Source organism: Pelodiscus sinensis, chromosome 3, assembly GCF_049634645.1.
Source record: "Pelodiscus sinensis isolate JC-2024 chromosome 3, ASM4963464v1, whole genome shotgun sequence".
Lineage (NCBI taxonomy): Eukaryota > Metazoa > Chordata > Testudines > Trionychidae > Pelodiscus > Pelodiscus sinensis.
The window spans coordinates 155,224,856-155,236,464 of NC_134713.1; the positions used below are offsets into that span (position 1 = coordinate 155,224,856).

General features: G+C 50.2%; 1 long non-coding RNA gene across 1 annotated transcript; it reads right to left on the minus strand.

Moving 5' to 3' along the window:
- Positions 1–3,185: 3,185 nt before the first annotated feature.
- LOC142828029 (uncharacterized) lies at positions 3,186–4,899 on the minus strand. The gene is made up of 2 exons (XR_012902946.1): positions 3,976–4,899; positions 3,186–3,509 (listed from the first exon to the last, which is right to left on the minus strand). It is a non-coding gene; the product is annotated as an uncharacterized LOC142828029 (long non-coding RNA).
- Positions 4,900–11,609: the final 6,710 nt, after the last annotated feature.

Here is an 11,609-nt window from a genome sequence, read left to right on the forward strand (position 1 = left end):
GAGTCAGATGAGAAATCAGTAAGCTGGGCCAGCATAATATAAGCATGCAGCTCAGGGATCCTGAGAGAAGAGATCCTTTGTGTGGTCATAAAGGCTTCTAGCTGCCTCTGCTGCAGTAACATATGACTCAAGGAATTTGGAGAGTTCTGCAGTTTGATAGAATATGTTCAGATCCAAAGATGATACAATGAATTAACAGGTTTGTTCCTTCATCAGGCCAATATTTCTACAGCATTTAACTGTGCTTTCCACAAAGCAGTGGCAAAAGCCACTAGAGAACCCAGCAATAAGCCTCTTTAGGATTTTGGCATCAGTGCTGCCCTCATTTTTGACTGAATACACACACACAGTTTGAATCAGACTCAAACCAGTCACATTCCTGTTGTCTGACTTATAACAAAGATTCTGAAGACTTCCTCTGCTATAAAGGGTTTAATGAATGCATAATATATGCCACATTTTCCCATTAATAGTAGTTCTGGTTTACACTAGCTTAAGTGAACAATATATGTAAATGTAGTATGGTGTATGCCTGTTTCAATTCTAAAAGATACAAAGGCAACACCAAATGCATGGAGTAACGACCCAGGACAACAATATAAAAATAAAGCGACAAAGAATCCTGTGGCACCTTATAGACTAACAGATGTATTGGAGCATAAGCTTTCATGGGCAAAGACCCACTTCACCAGATGCATGTAGTGGAAATTTCCAGAGGCAGATATAAATATGCAGGCCAGATTAAGGCTAGAGATAACGAGGTTAATTCAGTCATGGAGGGTGAGGCCCACTTCTAGCAGCTGATGTGGAGGTGTGAACACCGGGGTTATGTCTACACTCACAGCTTTTTGAGCCAGAAATATGCAAATGAGGCTAAGCATGGAATATCACCAAGCCTCGTTTGCATACCTAATGAGCTGCCATTTTTGCAGAAGAGGCTCTTGCGCCAGAAGGAGCTGTCTACACTTCCCCTCTTGCGTGAGAAAACCCCTCTTGCGCAATGCCGTTATGCCAATTATTTTCATAAAGGCATTGCGCAAGAGGGATTTTCTTGCACAAGAAGGGGAAGTGTAGACAGCTCCTTCTGGAGCAAGAGCCTCTTCTGCAAAAATGGCGGCTCATTAGGTATGCAAACGAGGCTTGGTGATATTCCATGCTTAGCCTCATTTGCATATTTCTGGCTCAAAAAGCTGTGAGTGTAGACATAACCCAGGTGTTCACACCTCCACATCAGCTGCTAGAAGTGGGCCTCACCCTCCATGACTGAATTAACCTCGTTATCTCTAGCCTTATTCTGGACTGAATATTTATACCTGCCTCTGGAAATTTCCACTACATGCATCTGATGAAGTGGGTCTTTGCCCATGAAAGCTTATGCTCCAATACATCTGTTAGTCTATAAAGTGCTACAGGACTCTTCGTAGCTTTTGCAGATCCAGACTAACGTGGCTACCCCTCTGATAATATAAAAATAAACTTTTTCTCATATTTTTCAAGGAAACCACCCTGTGATCTCATTAGGTGTACAAATGAAATGAGTCATGGTATGATCCTTTGGATTACTACTGCTTGAAAATATTTGTATCCGATCAGATAGTTCTGAACTGGTCCTTAGTGGATAAATATCTTAGGATACCAATTACTAAAGAAACTCCATCCTTTAAAATACAAGACAGATGGCCACTGAACACAGAACATGGAAGCAATGAAGAATGTTAAAGTTCATTCCGTGTACAGAATCATAATCCTCTTCACTGGAAATGAACTGTGATTGGCTTCAAATAACCCATGACTCAGATGGAAAAATATGTAACAAATGGTTTTAATTTCTCCTTAGGAAAAAACATTGGCAGGAAATGGCACATTAGTATGCAGCTCGAATGAAGAAACTGCCTTAACATGAGTTAACTACTTATGCTAAACCAGGGGTAGGGAACCTTTTTTGGATCGGGGACCACCAACCCACAGAAAAATCAGTCAAGGGCCACACACAAGTGAGAAGCAAAAAACAAAACCCCCACAATCCTCACTGACCTGGCTCCCAACCCCCGCACTCCCAACACACACACACACACGATGTGACCTCCAATGGAGAAGCAGCAAAAGACACTTCCCTTCATTCCCCTCAAGCTCCAGCCCCTGGAGTGCGAGTTGGCACTGAAGCTCAGAGCAAGGTCAGTGACCGGACCCCTTTCTCTGCCTCCTTTGTGCCCTGCCCATGGGGTGCTGACCTCCTATCTTGCCCATCACCCCTGGAGTGCAGCACTCCCTCCTCCTGTCTTGTCCCAGTCACCTCCCATCCCCAGAGCCTGACTTAGCTGGCAGAGGGAGTGAGGTTGAAAGAGCACCAAGTGTAAGTGGGAAAGGTGGGAAGCAGCTGGTGATTGGGCCCTGAGAAAGAGGCAGATCAAGTGCAAGGCCTCTGTGAGAAGCAGGGCTGCCAGCTTTCCCAATTGGACAGACTAGTCGTGAATCGTGTCCAGTCAGGGAAATTGGCACCCTTAGAGAGGCGGGAGAGGTTCTGGCACTCAGGGTCCAATTTTCACAAATGAGAAAGCTGGCCACTCTAAACAGTATCAGGAAGGCTCCAGCAACCCTGTTGCACCAGCAGCAGTCAGGAGCCAAACCACCATCCTAAGGAAGCTTTCCAAGGGGGTTGCCTACTCAGCACCAGCCCTGGGGGAAACTAGGAGTCCAGATTCCCTACAGGCTCACTCCATCACTTTTTCTCTCATTCTACAAATAAAAATGCCCTGCAGCACTGGCTTCTCATGCCCTGATTACAGATTGACAACAGCCTGCCTGTTTCCCTCGCCAAGCAGCAAGTCCCCTCTCTGTTTGGAGAAAGCTAGCAACTGAAATAGCCAGCAGTGGTGCAATCGTATGGAAAAAGTGAATCCGGGCAAGCTCATTCGTAAGGAAAACAACTCTGGAATTCAGTCCCCCCACCCTTCCCTTCTTCTTGTCAACACAGGTCCCATCCCGGGTAGCCCATGGGCACAACCCTCAGGACTCCACTTCTCCAGCTGCAGGGCTGGTTATTATTAGCTCCGCTGCAAAGAAGCGGATGGACTTTGCAAGCATACAAATGACTGACACACACCAGATTAATGCTGACTTGAGAGCAGAGACTAATACAGGATTTCAATGCAGTTAAAGTTCATTATTTCTGCCACTTCTCCAAATGGCTTGAATAATTCAAATACAGAATCCAATTCATTCTAAAAGGCTTGTGTTACTTTGAACATTTTACTCTCTTGCTACAGGCTAGCTGTTTTGTGACTGCAGACAATGCAGGACAATGCTGTACTCTTAGCCATGCAAAACTTCCTCTCACCCCAACAAAAGGTTTTGATTGTAGCGCTGACTCCGACATGCAAGCTGGAGTGTGTATGGGTTCAGGTTTGGCAGTGTAGGAGTGAGTGACAGCAGCCCAGAGAACTGGCACTGGGAGATTTCTAAATGTAGTAAGGCTGGATGAAGCAATCGAGAGTTCATTTTGCCTGTTTCTGAAAGACAAACAAGCATTTGGAGAAAAAAATCATAGTTTTAGTTTATTTTAGTGCCCTGAATGTGAACACATCAAAGCAGCTCTTGATCTAAATAAGACCTTAGGTCTCATCTGCCCAGCCCAGGATTATGCCTGTGGTTCAGGCTACAGGAGTAAACAAAGCAACCCCAGTAAGGTGGATCTGCTTAGAGACATGTGTGGCTTGGTGTCTTTTATCACTCTTCTGTCTGAGACAAGACCTGGTACTGGGATGGGATGTTCAGCTCACAACACTCCTAAGATGTTACTGTGCCCCACAAGAGGCTGTTTGACAGGATGAGCTACACTGGGTGAGATGTGAGTTGGCTATACAGCCTTAACTGAACGTGACCCAGCTGTGCAGGAAGAGGCTGGGCTCCTATAAAACCAGAGAGAAAGCAACCCAAAGAGGCTATGGAGGGGGGGGGGGAATCAGCAGTACTTACTCATTGCTGAGAGAGGGAAGAGGAAAATGCCCAGGGAAAATAGGAAGGTGAGACAGCTTGGACCTTTGTAGCTGATCTTGTGATCTCTGGGTTTCTTCCTATGCATTTCTCAGGTAATTGCTTTCTCTCCCCCTGCAGCAGCCTCTTCTTATTCAGCTCTCTCTGGCTTGATAGGAGGCAGCTGAGTTAGGTTCAGCTGAGGCTGTAGCTAGCCTACCCCTCACCTGGGGCAGCCCATCCAGCCAAATAGCCTCTTGTGAGCCATTGTAACCCTTTCAGGGTTGGGGAGGGTTCAGTACCCCATCACAACACCCCTTCCTAGTTCTTTGGGGCAACTTTTGTGCTGATTGCACACACCATTTGCAGTCTCTGTTGCAGCTGAGGTTGCATGTACCATAAACCTGTGCAGAAGCCTGAAAGTAACACCCCATCACACATGCACAAAGGTGGGGGCACCTACTCCCAATACACAGTGCTGAAATATTGGGCAGGGAGCTGAGTTTGGTGTATTGCCAGTTCACCTGTTTAGAACAGGACAATAGCTACAATGCCCACTGTTCAGAAAGAGCATGATCTTTGTACTGCTTTTATGCTGTTCCATAAAGCAGTGGTCTCAGCAAGGCCAGGGCCCTCTGGGGCCTGCAAGCAAGTTTCAGGGGATCCACCAAAATAAAGCAGAGAGATAAGACTCACTGGGGCCCAGGACAGAAAGCCGAAGCCTGACTATTTAGTGAAGACCTCTTCCAAACGTCTGTTACTGAGATTAGGTTGTAATAACTTCCTCCTTCAGCTAACATCCCATGTCAGGTTGCAGCACTAGCAACCACTGTTTGGAGAGTCAGTTATAACCACACTATATAAGAAGCAGAGGCTATGTCTACACTTGCGCTTTCTTATGTGAGAAATATGCAAATGAGGCTAAGTGTGGACTATCGCTGAGCCTCATTTGCATACCTAATGAGCTGCTGTTTTTACAGAAGAGGCTCTTGTGCCAGGAGCTGTCTACACTGCCCCTTCTTGCGCAAGAAAAACCCTCTTGTGCAATGCTGCTATGCCAATTATTTTCAGGAATAATGGCATTGTGCAAGAAGGGGCAGTGTAGACAGCTCCTTCTGGCACAAGAGCCTCTTCTGCAAAAATGGTGGCTCATTAGGTATGCAAATGAGGCTCAGCGATATTCCACACGTAGCCTCATTTGCATATTTCTCGCACAAGAAGCCGTGAGTGTAGACTTAGCCTAATTGTGTGGAAGGCTGGACTGGGGTGAAGACACTGTACTAAACTGTAGGACAGCTGGGTTCAACATCCCATGCTGATGGCCATGCCTGCCCGTGTGACACAGCAGCTGCTCAGCTCCTCTGAAAAGCACAGCAAACCAACCCTGTGAGCACGGCCCCCACAGAGCCCCCAGGCTGCTCCCTGCCCCTCTGCTGCCCCCCCCTGAAAGGAAACCCCCCACTGTGGCCACACACTTCCCTGGGATACCTGTACGAGGGCTGGGGGGAAGGGGAAGCAGGGAAGCGAGCAGCCCAGGTGTCTGGGCCACTGAGTCTTGATGCAGGGGCAGTACACTCCTCAGTAGCCCTGGCTGTATTTCTGAAGAAATCAATGACAGTAGTCCGAGAACCCAGACGTTGTCTGCCACACTTGCTCCCATGCAATGTGAGGATGTGTATGCAAACATGACTACAGAACACAAGAATGGCCATACTGGGTCAGACCAAAGGTCCATCCAGCCCAGTACCCTGTCTGCAGATAGTGGCTAATACCAGGTGTTCAGAGGGAGTGAATCGAACAGGTAACGATCAAGCGATCTCTCTCCTGCCATCCATCTCCACCCTCTGACAAACAGAGGCTGAGGGCACCATTCCTTACCCATACTGACTAATAGCCATTTATGGACTTAACCTCCATGAATTTATCTAGTTCTCTTTTAAACCCTGTTATAGTCCTAGCCTTCACAGCCTCCTTAGGCAAGGGGTTCCACAGATTGACTATGTGCTGCGTGAAGAAGAACTTCCTTTTATTTGTTTTAAACCTGCTGCCTATTAATTTCATTTGGTGGCCCCTAGTTCTTATATTATGGAACAAGTAAAGAACTTTTCCTTATTCACTTTCTCCACACCTCTCATGATGTAAATACCTCTATCATATCCCCCCTTAGTCTCCTCTTTTCCAAGCTGAAAAGTCCCAGTCTCTTTAATATCTCCTCATATGGGACCCATTTCAAACCCCTAATCATTTTAGTTGCCCTTCTCTGAACCTTTCCTAATGCCAGTATGTCTTTCTTGAGATGAGGAGACCACATCTGTACACAGTATTCCAGATGTGGGCATACCATGGATTTATATAAGGGCAATAAGATATTCTCCATCTTATTTTCTGTCCCTTTTTTAATGATTCCTAACATTGTTTGCTTTTTTGACTGCCGCTGCACACTGCATGGATGTCTTCAGAGAACTAGCCACGATGACTCCAAGATCTCTTTCCTGATTAGTTGTAGCTAAATTAGCCCCCATCATATTATATGTATATGGGGTTATTTTTCCCCAATGTGCATTACTTTACATTTATCCACATTACATTTCATTTGCCACTTTGTTGCCCAGTCATTTAGTTTGGTGAGATCTTTGAAGTTCTTCACAGTCTGCTTTGGTCTTAACTACCATGAGCAGTTTAGTATCATCTGCAAACTTTGCCACCTCAGTATCAACAGTGTATGCTCACAGACAGTGACAAGAGTAGAAGCCATGTGCTTTACCTTGGGGGGGGGGGGGGAGTGTACACAGTGCAGGCAGACGGATACAGCATGCCAAGTGGCTAGGACACAGACAAAGGTCTCAATTCACAGTGATGTCTCCCAAGGGTTACAATCCATGGAGGATCACTTCACTCCCCCAGGATTTTGAGCTAATCTGTGTGAACACACACACAGGGAACCGATGGGCTTGTGGTGTGGTGTAACGTGAGGCTCATGGAAGGGGGCCTGGGGCTCAGGGACACTGTGGGCAGGGATGACTGACTGCCTCTCTGTTTTCTGCGTTCTCTGCAGCGGAACCAGCGGGGAGCGAGGGATCCTCCAGCCCTGCGGTGGTGGCACCAACGACCCAGGCACCAGTCCGGCAAGCCAGGCAGTGCGATCTGCTCCTCCCGTGTCACATCCAGGCTGTGGAGCGGATGGGGGACACGGTTAGCAGCAAGCTGCGGGCTGACATGGAGTGGTGGCAGCCAGAGGCGTAGTGAGGGTGTTATGCACCTGGGGGCAAAGGAAAAATTTGCACCCCTTCCCCCCTGCCGCCATGTGACACAGCCTTGAACCTGGTGCACAGCTGAGGGGAACTTGTACTGCATCTTCCCATGAGCAGAATGAATTTTGTGTTGTGCACCAGTACTGAGTTCATGGGGCTTGTTTGGATGTGCCATTGTGGAACCCAAGTTATTAATAAATATTTTATAAACCTTTACTTTTTCTCTCTGCTGCCATGTCTCCTCCCCTTGCTCCATCAGCTCCCCTGGTGCCTGCTGCCCCTCAGCTCCTCACCCTCCTCTGCTGTCCTGACTCCTGCTCTTCTCACTGCCCTCCGCCCTCCTGTGACCTGCCCCCCTCCACCAGCCCTTCACTCCCCCCTGTGCCCACTCCTCCAGTAGCCCCACTCTGATCATGTGAGCTACCGCTCCTCATTCCCTCTCCTAACACCTCCCTCTACACACCTGCCCTGCTTCTCTGCTCTGGTGCTGGTCCCTCCCCTGCAGGTGTCTGCCCTTCTGCTTCACCCCCAGAATCCCCTGGCACCTGCACTTTCCCTTAGCCCTGCATCCTCCTGGTGCCTCCCCCTTTCCTCATTGCCCCTGCCTCCTTTGCCCTCTTTTTCCCTGATGCCCACCCCCTCACCACTCTCTGCCCCCATTGCCCTCATGCCCCTCTGTGCCCTCACAGATGCCTTGCTCCATCCCCACCTTTCACATGCCCACCCCTTCTTTTAAGCCTTCTCCCAGCACCTCCCCCTCCGGCCCCCAATGCCCTTACCCTCTCCTCTCCCAGCATCACCCTGTCCCCCCTCCCACTGGCACCTCCTCTCCTGCCCTTTTCCTATTTGTCTCCACTTGGCCCCCTGGCATTTGTCTCTCCTCCAGGCTGTCCCTTGGTGCCTTCCTCTCCCAGCTCCTCCCCCTCCACACAAGCCTCTTATTCTCCCACCCCTTCCTCTTTCCGTCCCCTTCCCCCTGCGCACAAGCCCCTTCCTCTCCCTCCCCCTCCGCACAAGCCCCTTCCTCTCCCACCCCATCCACCTCCCCTTCCGCACAAGCCCCTTCCTCTCCCGGCCCTTCCCCCTAGTTTTCCCCCTTCCCTGCCCTGCCCAGTGCCCCCCTAGCGTGGCGCCCAGGGGCAATTCCCCCCATGCCCTCCCTTTGCTACGCCTCTGGTGGCAGCAGGCGTTGGGCCAGTTCCTCCAACACTGCGATCTCATGTGTGACACCATCTCCACCCTCATGTCGCACATCAGCCATGCTGTGCACTCTGGCATGGCCTGGCACCCATCCTGCCTACTTCCCTGTGATGCCTGCCCCAACCCGGCCTGAAGGACGCCGAAGCCTTTGTACCCGCAGAGGCACTGGCAAGAGCTGCCCCTCCCAGCAAGAACTCCCCTCCCAGTTGAGAGTCCCATCCTCCTCCCCCTCCCAATTGGGAGTCCCCTCCCACTGCCCACCCAGCAGTCTGAAGGTGCACCCCACTTGGTTGCGGGCCCGGTTCAGGTATTGGTTGAATGTTTCCTGGCAAGGGTCCATGTGTCCAGTGTATGGCTGCATCAGCCACAGCATGAGAGGGTAGGCCGTGTCCCCCACAATGCACAGTGGCATGTGGACGTCCCCAACCGTCAATTCCTGCTGGGGGAAGAAAGTGCCCGCTTCCATCCTGCAAAATAGGCTAGAGTTTCGGAGGATGCAGGCATCATGTACCCTACCCAACCACCCCACATAGATGTCCATGAAGTGGGCACGATGGTCCACAAGGGCCTGGAGCACCATTGAAAAGTACCCCTTCCGATTGATGAAGTGGGCTGCTCAATGCTCCAGTGCCCGGATGGGAAGCCCATTCATGGCTTCCCCGCAGTTTGAGAACTCCAGGGCAGTGAAGCCAGTCATGGTTGCGTCCACGTCCCGCAGGCGGATGACCCTCTTGAGGAGGATGTCATTGATGGCTCAGACACCCTGCAGAAGGGCACACAGGGAACACACAAGAATGGGGCAGGGTGGGTGTATAAGCCCTTGGGGGGGTGCCTGCCCTCCTGTGATGCCCTCTCCCCACCAAACACGCTAGGGCCCCCTTGCCCCGGAGCCTCATCCACACACACCAGACAGGCCTATGTGAGGGAGGAACGGCACAAGCCCCTGGGGGTGACAGGGCTTCCCCCATACCCTCCCAGGCTCCCACAGCCTGGAGTCTTCCCTTCCCCTGGGCAGGGACTGCAGCCCCCCCGAGGGCCTTACCTGCATCAAGACGGCACCCACTGTGGACCTGCCCACCCCGAACTGGTGTGCCGCTGAGTGGTAGCTGTCTGGGGTGACGAGCTTCCACATGACGATGGCGACCCTCTTGTTCATAGGGATGGTGGGCCGCAGCAGGGTGTTGCCTATGAGGAGCGCAGAGGTGAGCCAGCCACACAATTCCAGGAACATCTACTTCCGCATCCTGAAGTTGTGGAGTCACTGCTAGTCATCACATTGCTCCAGGACCAGCCGGTCCCACCAGTCGGAACTGGTGTCGAGTCTCCAGTATCGCCTCTCCACAGTGCGGAAGGGATGCCACAGTGAAGCCGCCACATCCAGGGAGAGGGAGTCCAGAGTGAGCTCGGCATTGAGCTTGTGCAGGAGTAGTGAGGCAGCATAGAGCAGCAGCTGCAGGCACTCCAAAATGACAGTGTGGGGCCAGAGCAGGCACAGGGCCATCCCTGGCTCCATGGCACAGCAAGAAGGCAAAAGTCCCCAAAAGCACTAGCGCACAAGCTGTGGTGTCCAAAGAGGAAGAGGGCAACCACAACAGGAACTGCTACAGCTTTCAATCCCTACCAGGAGTCCCAAAGCATGCAGCAGCAGAGAAACAGCTGTCCAGGGAGATTGCTTTAAGCACATGTCTCAGAGGAGCTCCAGCCTCCGCCCCCAGAAGGTCCCGGTGCCCTTTTGCCCTGTCTGAAGTGGTTCCGGGAGGGAGGTCTTTGCCCAAGAGCGTCCCACCAATGTGGTCGCTCTCTTGTGCAAAAGCGCTTTGCTATTGTGATGCGCTTTGACCACTGTGGACGCACTCTTGTGCAAGAACTTTTGCACAAAACAGTTCTTCTGCAAGAAGCCTGCAGTATAGACATAACCCTAATGTTAAGTTTGCTCCTTTTCCTGGGTATTTTGTACAGCATCAATAGCAAATGTTTCAAGATTTAAGGAACCCCTCAAAATGTAATGTGTTAACAGGAAAGGTGACAATAATCCCCTTAAATTCCAGAGGCTCCCAAAGCATGTGACAAAACATAAGCAGCACAGTTTCCATCACTTTCAAACACAGCACAGCCACTTTTGGAATGGAGGAGCTAAAGAGGAAATGAAATAAATACAAGCTTTATAGTCAGGACAGGTGGTACATGTGTCCCCTTTAGTTTAAGTGATAGAGGCCAGGGTGTGAGTTTTATTCCTGTTGATAACCCAGGCCAGACACCAAGACAAAGTGATAGCCCAGATAGGATTTTGACTCCTGGGCTGCGTTTAGATTGGCAAGTTTTTCCGCAAAAGCAGCTGCTTTTACGGAAAAACTTGCCAGCTGTCTACACTGTCCACTTGAATTTCCGCAAGAACACTGATGATCTCATGTAAGATTGTCAGTGTTCTTGTGGAAATACTATGCTGCTCCCGTTCGGGCAAAAGCCTTCTTGCGTAAATGCTTTTGTGCAAGAGGGCCAGTGTAGACAACACGGTATTGTTTTGCACAAAAAAGCCCCAATCGCGAAAATGGCGATCAGGGCTTTCTTGCACAAAACCGCGTCTAGATTGGCACGGATGCTTTTCCGCAAAAAGTGCTTTTGCGGAAAAGCGTCCGTGCCAATCTAGACACTCTTTTCCGCAAATGCTTTTAACGGAAAAACTCTTCCGTTAAAAACATTTGCGGAAAATCATGCCAGTCTAGATATAGCCCTGGGCTACGTCTACACTGGCCCCTTTTCCGGAAGGGGCATGTAAATTTCACTAGTCGTCGTAGGGAAATCCGCGGGGGATTTAAATATCCCCCGCGGCATTTAAATAAAAATGTCCGCCGCTTTTTTCCGGCTTTTAAAAAAGCCGGAAAAGAGCGTCTAGACTGGCCCCGATCCTCCGGAAAAAGCGCCCTTTTCCGGAGGCTCTTATTCCTACTTCAAAGTAGGTTTTGACCAGGTTTTGCCGACTTCTGATAGGGTGAGGAGGCTGTTCACTACAACGGACAAGTGTAAAGGACACTTGCTTGAGGGGGGACTAGGTAGTGGCCAGGCACATCCCAGCCAGGAGGATCCCACCTTAGAAAACAGGCAAGATGTGGGGGTGCGGGTGGTGCTGCAGCTCGCCCTGTGCATCTCTGCCCTACGGACACTAGGAGGAGGCTGCAGCTTTAAGCA